The sequence below is a fragment of the Neomonachus schauinslandi genome, chromosome 4 (assembly GCF_002201575.2).
Source record: "Neomonachus schauinslandi chromosome 4, ASM220157v2, whole genome shotgun sequence".
Taxonomy (NCBI): domain Eukaryota; kingdom Metazoa; phylum Chordata; class Mammalia; order Carnivora; family Phocidae; genus Neomonachus; species Neomonachus schauinslandi.
The window spans coordinates 139,838,072-139,846,658 of NC_058406.1; positions in this window are offsets into that span (position 1 = coordinate 139,838,072).

The following is an 8,587-nucleotide window of genomic DNA, read 5'->3' on the forward strand; positions in this document are numbered from 1 at the left end:
AAAAAAAGAAGAAAGGAGTAGGTTAGAAGAGTGAGAGAGAAAAAGTCTATTAAATATTTTTTTCTTCTTTCTTTAATGTTACTAATAAAAGCTCATGGAGTTCTTCCAGAGTGGAAGTGTTTGTATGGGTTGATAACAATGTTTTGGTGAAAGTGGCCGATGTGCAAAAAAATAATACTGTGAATGTTTATAAAATAACACATTTAGTTTGCTCAGTTTTTTTTGTAGAAGTGTTCATAACAGCGATGAAGAGTGGGGGAAATAAAATAAATAGAGAAGCAGAAGGAGATCTCAAATATGATGACTTTTCAAAAAATTGTAATGCATAGAAAACCAGAGAGAGGTTTTTCCTCTCCATAATTGGTTTCAGCAGTATTGTGCCTTCTAAGCACTTGTAAATATTGTTGCCAATAACTGTTTTAATTTTTGTTACTGGATGATAACAACTCATGGCTGTCTCCTTCTCCAGAGCATTGCCCTCAGCCAAACTAGAGCCACCTTGCCTAGAAAGATATTTTTAAAAAGGAGACATTGTGACACAATTTCTGCTCTAGAGCTCCCCTAGGGGATACTGAAGCTGAAACCACAATTTTGCTTTGCTTTTTATCCCCTGCCCTATCCTGCTTCCTTCCTTCCCCTTATTCTGAGCATATTCCTACAGTAAATCACATCAGATCCTCAGACTCAGGCTCTGTGTTCTAGGATATGGTCCTAAGAAGCAGCCTCTAAGGATGAGATTCTTGAGTTGGACCACTTCCCTGCTGAAAGGCAATGAGGACACATCCTGGATAACATGGGAAGTGTTCAGTCACCAGCTTGCTATAGCTCTGCAATTGTTAAGTGTCACCTTTGGTAAAATGTAAAGACTTGTAAGGGCATATGAAAGCTGGTGCTATGTTTTGGGTATTTGAGAGGCATTAGAGAAACAGCAGATGAAAAGATTAGAATGAATTGTTATATATAACCAGATTGGAGAAGTGCAGGGCCTGCTGAGGGTGGAGAGAGAGTGTATGCTGAAATGGCTATAAGACCTGGCTAATATGTTCCAGCAGGAACTGAGAAAGTGAGTGTATCTGGAGAATGTTGGATCAAGAGAGATGGAATATAAAACTGAATAAGGGTGTTTGTCAATATGGGGGATATTCTTTCATAATGTAGGACTAAACATCTTGGTCAGGGCCATGGGTAAGTGCTCAGTATGCTATTGGTATAGTTCCTGGTAGCATAGAAAAAAAAAAGATGTCCTATATTAAACAAACTAAAGATGCCAGATCTGCCATGTCATTTTAATGGAAGAAGGTATTGAAAGAGAAGTGGACACACTAAAATGTGTTCACTATGTAAGACTGGAAAACCCTCCATGTGACGATGTTCAATTTCAGATACTTCTGATTTTAAAGGAAGTAAATTCAAAATTTAATCTCAGCCAGTGCAAGACTCTCAACTTTACTTTGGTTTTATGTTGTTCCCAGTAATGGTGTGAGAAAGATGGTGATGGGTAAAAGGGGATGCTTTATATAGCTTTATGCAGAAGGGGCATGAGGGGCAGGTTTCCCATCCCAATGCCTTCTTCTGATCCTCAAAGGTCTCCACTGAGGTATAGCTTCACTAGATCAGTCTTCAGGCTTTCAGAGTATTGTCTCTACTATACAGCTTTACATAATTTTTCCACAATTAACTGGAAAAGGCTTTAAAAATACTCCTCTGTTTTTTTAACTGTTTGTGAGAAACCAAATTTTCTTCATATACTTCAATTGAAACAGTATACTGCAAAAGACTGAATACAGAATAGATATGAGAATTCATCTGTTTTCTATCAAACCAAACATTACCAGTTTGTTGTTTGGGACAATATAATTGTTTTTCATAAGAGTATGCTATCTGTGTTAACATGTAATAAGCCTATTACTGATATTTTAAACAAAGTAATAAATGAATGTTTTAAAATGTCTCACTTTTAGCTTATAATACAATAAATATAAATAGATATAACCCATGTTAACAAAAGTTCTTTGGAGTCCTCAATAATCTGTAAGAGTGTAAAGAGTTCTTAAGAACAAAAACTTGAGAACCATTGATCTAGAGGATAGTGATCAGAGTCCTACTTCTTCCATAAACAAGCTTAACCAAACAGAATCTTGAGCAGAGGATCATAGACTCTGAAAATGAAGAGAATGCATCCCATTGGGTCAATAGCAACCTGACAAGACAATTCCTGCCACGAGCCCACTGATGTGGGGCCTCAGTTCTTGCCCATTCTCAAGTCTAGTTCTTCAGAATAATGTCCTATATCTTTCCAATAAGTTGCCTTTGCTTAAGTTAACTGGGGTTAATTTCTGTTGGCTGCCATCAAATCATGCTAACAGATAAGAGTGTGTAATAATACTCCTTTATTAGGTCTGAGTCTAAAATCTTTTACTTCGCTTATAGTCCAAACTCTGTTGTGTCAATGAGTTTCTGCCTATGAAGGCAAGCATCTGTGACACCAGGGGATTCACAACAACAAATGAGGAATTTAAATGAAAAACTTGGAAAACCCAATTCTGTTCTCCCCGGACAATTTTAAACCAATATTGAACTGTAAGCTCACAAGACATAACCTCCATTTTTTTTTTTTATTACATGTTGACAAACCAGTCATTAAAGATATACTTTACCCCAGAGTCAGGCTGTCTGTTACATTTTATCTTCAAAGCATGGTATGCACATCAGTGGAGTAATCTACACAACAAATATGGGTATTGCTGGAAATGCTATTAGCCCCATCTTGGAAAGTGTAGCAATTAAATCTCTTCCCTCAGGTCCTCAAGGGGATACATATTTAAAAACCTGGCTCCAAACCTCACACCACTCAACATAATCATGGCTCCCTGAACAAACATGAATGTTCAGAATCTGTACAGAAAGAATTTGAAGACAACAAATTTACTGAACAAATTTTCTGTAAGGTCTTATTTTAAAATAAAACAGGCAATTCATATTGCAAATTTTCTTTACTTCCCTCCAAGACTAATTTTATATTTCTCTTTTCTGACATAATTATCTAAGTTCTTTCTCTATTTTTCTGAAAGAAGATATTCCATGGGAGGCCTTATTTACTAACTTTGATCAATTTAATAATCAGGCTATAGATTTGGTAAAAGATTTATGAAATCCATGAACCTATACATGAACTGAGGGTCAAAACCCTTAATATCCAGAATTAGCAAAGAGACAGTCCTGCTCTTCACCTCCGTTGTCAGACTATATCTGAAGGAACTGCATCCATTCTTGGGCGTGACACATTTAAAAAGTGTGTAAAGTAAAGAAAATTGAGCAGGTTGATCAGATCAAAAGTAGACATTTTACAGAGAAATTTGGAATGATTAGCCTAGAGAAACGTGGACTAAGGAGCATGACAATGATTGCCTTCAACTATTTAAATAAAAGAGTCATTAGACCTCACCAACTTATCACCAATTTGAAATGTGAAAGCTACGAGCTTTCATAATTTTCTGAAAATAGAGAATTCCCCATCACTGGGACTATACAAGCTAGGCATGCTATAGAAGTGTAACCATCCTCCTCATTCTGAGATGCTTTCACTCTAACTCTTCTTGTTTGTTATTTAAATACCTCCCACATCTGAATCTGAAACTGATGTTGAATTAATGGGAGCAACTATGTAGCTTATATCATACGAAATAATTTTGGGCTTAAAGTTATTAATCTATAAGGATAAAATAGCTCTAAGTATGTATCTTATTTATAATTGTACAAACACATAGTAATGCTTTTCTCAGACATTTAAGAATACCAGGAAATACACACAGAACAAAATAAATTAAGGTTTAAAATGGTGGTACCAGAAATTTAACAAGCCAACAGAGCAAATGAAGTTGTCCTCTTAACTTGAAATCAAGGCCCAAAATAGGTTTTAGGAAAGAGAAAAAGATTTTATTTTCAGTAACTTTTATTAAGAGTGTTGTATAGATTATTAATAGAGATGGGCAAGAGAACAGAAAGAACAGATGAGTGGGAGAGGCAGGTTATAATTTACCAAGATATGAAAATGGAAGGCCTGCACCATAAGAGAAGCACCCTTTCTGGGCAAATACAGCCTCCGCTTCTGCGCAACAAAGCAAATGTACGTGCCAGCTCTTTGGATTACAACCCCCACTAACCTGCACACCCTTAAGAAGCAGTCCTGTGAATAAAGGCATTTGATTTTCATTTTAACAAAAGGAAGTGCTTTTGAAGTTTAAATTCTGGGCAGTTTTTAAAAATATACCGGTTACCACCATATGCTTGGCACTATATATTGTTAAAACAAAAAAGGACCACAGGCTCCAAATGGAGTCACTTGTCCTAAGCCCCATGTCAGCAAACAAAGAATTATTACCTAACTTAATTGAGTTTCTGCCTCTCCCAGGAATGTAACCTTTAACTAGTCAGTCTGGAATTACCTGGTCAGCACTAGTGAGGTAATATGCTGGGTAGACCACTGCTGTCCCCAGTAGGAAGGTGACCTTGCCTGAAACAGTCAATCCACTTTGTGCCAGAAACTCCTTTTCCCACCCCCTTCTGCCTATAAAAGGCTTCCATTTTGTACAGCTCCTTAGAGCTCCTTTCTATTTGCTGGATGGTATGTTGCCCAATTCATGAATCACTGAATAAATTAGACCTTCCAATTAGATCTATTAGATCTTCAAATGTACTCAGTTGAATTTTACTGTTTAACAATATTTAGGTATATATATATATATATATATCATATATATGATCATATATATATATGAGATCATATATATATATATATATATATATATGATCTCACTCTTTAAAAAAAAAAAGGTGTGTAGAACTTTCACACCAATGGTTTCACCAAGGATTTATCTTTATGTAGAATTTGGAGAATCCATTTCCAGACACTTCAGAGAGGGAAGCATTGAATATAATTTTAAATATTAAGTGATTTTCCCAAATGCAGTAGAATGAAATTGAAAACACTTCAAGTAAACTACAAAAAAAAAAAAAATTCTAGAAAAAGGAGAAAAACAAAGATTAAAATGTATCTATGGAGACTTGATCATTAAGGATCAAAGTCAAGCAGAAATTAAATCATTTTCACCAATAGAATAAAAACAGTTTTTAAAAAATGCTTATCAAAATCCAGATACCTTTTTATGTATCCTCTCCTAAAGATATAGGAAATAGCAAATGATTTAATGGGGGGGAAATGAGCTAATATTAAGTTGTTAGCTAAGACCAATTTTCAAAGAGACATTATAAGTTATTTTTTAAAGACTATTGGTCCAAACATTAACATTTAAGAATTAGATTGATGAAGCAGTGTTCCTCTTTTGGAACTACGACAATAAGGCTAAACATTTTGCCGACGAAAGTAGAATGATCATTTGTGAGAGTTCCTGCAGAACCAGTATAAGTATCAATATGTTTCATTGGACGAATCTCAAGGCAGGAAAGCATCAATGATGAAAAACACAAGTAATATATTTGTGTCTATTGTTACTCACAGTTGAACAAGATCGACACCAAATGGTATAATTTCAGGCCTGTGAAAGGGTGGAGTGTAGAGAGGAAATTTGGAAACCTGGCCAAAATAATTCTCCTTAAAGTCTGCCAGCAGAAACATAAATACATAAATCTCCACTATTACTCTCTCCTTTGATATGGCACTTTGAGAATCCTGCACTTAACTGTGCAGCTTGGGAGGAAAAAAAAAACAACAAAGTAGGCAGACACTTCTGACATATAATTTGAGAAAAGCAAGCCCTTTCCTCTACCCCAAAATATCTCCAAGGCTAGTCTCAGATTTTGCACCCCATAATTAGATGTGCAATCTTTCTGGGTCCTGAAGGCCTTTTGTGTTTTATTGTCTTATGCAACTGGAAAACATTCCTGGGAAGAGTAAATCTGTCAATTAACACTTTAGAGAGTGTTAGTTACTAAATAAGGGAGTGAGAGGTCTGAAGCAACACTAAAGGAAAGCACTAAGCAGGGTACACCTAAGCCAGATTTCAAATACTTGTCAGCTGTTCCCAAGGCTTTGTAAATGTACGTGCATAATACTGTTAGTAACAATAAATATACTAATTGAACACATTCTATGGGCAATATACCAACCCCTCATGTGGGTAGCAGATTTGAAATTTACCAGTCAAAATGCCCTCAGATGCTCCAAAAATGTTTCATTTATTTTTCTAGAATTGAATACAAATCAGTCTGTAAGCACCTATGTTCATTAATTGAGGAAAAATATAAACATGCCCAATCAAAGTAATTCCAGGCACTTCTAATTTTAAAAGAAGTAAATTCAGAATTTAATCTCAGTCAATATAACCTTTCAACCTCCCCCTTGATTTCATCTTTTCTCCATTAGTGGTGTGAGATGAGGATAGGCCCAACTCAATGCCTTTTTGTGGTGCTCAAAGGCCTCCACTGTGAAAGTACAGTTTCTCTAGGCTGGTTTTCAGGCTGTCAGGTTATTGTCTCTATTATAGACTTTAACTGGCCATTTGGAAACTTAAAGTTAAGCAATATCTTGTAAATCCAGGCTGAATCCTCCATCTCTATGTTGACTCTAAGGGGGAAGCCCAGGGCAAGTAAGTAAATCCCAGGATGCCTCTGTTAATACTAGACAAGGATTCTTCCACTACACAGGTATTATTTTACTTAAAATTGTCCATGGTTTTAACGGCTAGTGAGTGAAAAGTCTGGGATTTTCCTCAGGTGGGACTGACAGCAGAGTCTGAGCAGTTACTTAGCCCTATTTATACTGTCACTCAGAGAAACAACAAAAACACCATCCATGAGCAAACCTCTTGGGTCCCCTCCCTCTTCAGGAGCTTTGTACTCTATTATTCAATAAACCTTACTATCGCTCAATAAACACACACACACACACACGCACACACACACACAGAGTCCATTATTAACACCTCAATTTTTTTTTTAAAGATTTTATTTATTTTTCAACAGAGAGAGAGAGAGACTGCGAGAGGGAACACAAGCAGGGGGAGTGGGAGAGGGAGAAGCAGGCTTCCCGCGGAGCAGGGAGCCCGATGTGGGACTCAATCCCAGGACCCTGGGATCATGACCTGAGCTGAAGGCAGATGCTTAACGACTGAGCCACCCAGGTGCCCTAACACCTCAATTTTTATTTCACTAAGTTCAATGACTGGTTCAGTTTGATAATCTGACAAAGGTCCAGGACACAGAAAAGCAAAGAAAAGAGGGGGAAGAAAAATACCATGTGTTATTCTTAAAGAGAGACCCTAGAAATACGCTAAAATGGGGGACAATGAAAACCTTCCTGTCAAAGTTAGGTGCTCTTCAGGAATTGTATCCATTCAGGGAGACAATTCTCTAGGGGTCTCTCATATTTTTGCACTTGTGTGCAGAGCCACTCATGGGTTTTGTTCTGGTTGGTCTTTCAAGAATTTTGTAGAGCAAACAGCCTTGGAAGATAGAAATGGTGTCTTCCTCTAGAGGAGGCAGGTTTGTTTATTGTCAAATATAATAAAGACAATGTTTCCCTCAGTACAAAAGTTGGGAAGGTTTGTTTGCAGTGCATTTAAAAGATTTGGGTTTCCTCAGCACTGACAAAAACTCATTGCATGTACAGCATCTACCTGGGCTGTCCCACTTCCCTTGTGACTTTGGGAACAAGGGAAACAGACATGAGCATGAAGCTTAAGCTGCGTTTTTTGCTATGAGTAATAGTCTTTGTCTCTGATCCAGGAGTCCCATGTCCTCTGCCAACATCCATGAAATTGGCAGGCTAACTTGTGAGTTTGCAAGAAGGGTAAAATCTCAGGGCATTCACGGTTTCTGACACCCACAAAATCTTGTTCTTGCCTCTTTAAGGTAGCTCTTACTATAATGTTATTCTATTTTGGCCTATTAATATCTGCCACAGGTTATAAACTGTTTGAGAACAATGTATCAGACAACTTAGGCAAAGTTGTGAAGTGGTAACAAACAACCTCAACTATTAGTGACTAAACATTGGTATTGATAAATATTTAACAACAAGCTCTCCAGGAATAAAAGTCTTGATGTGTAGTATTTGACAATTTCCATAATGTAAGTACTCTTACCTTGGCCAGTTTTAAGCTACTAATATGGCATCACCAAATGCAGAATTGGGAGGAGATGAGTACATTCATTTCCCACAAGCCAGTACAAGCCAACTCTAGCACACCTCTGCCTTTAAACAACAAAGGGATATTTCTTGCTCACGGTACATACTTTTTGCAGTTCAGCTTCAATTCTACCTAAGGTCATTTTCATTCCAGGATATAGGCTGAAAGAGCTGCCTTTATTTGGAACAGGCCAATTAGTGGTAGAGGGAAAAGAGTAAGAGTGGAGCCATCGGATGACTCAATGATTCTGCTCGGAATTGACATAAGTCACAGCTACCCACGTTTTATTGGCCAAAGCACATCACTTGAGCAAGCATAAGGTCAGTGTTTTGGGAAGTATACTTCACCTGTCAAGATAGATCCAGTAAGGAGGGACAGCAAGTATTTTGACACTAATACAATCAACAATAATGTGTCTCATGTCTTACTTCTCTTTAAAT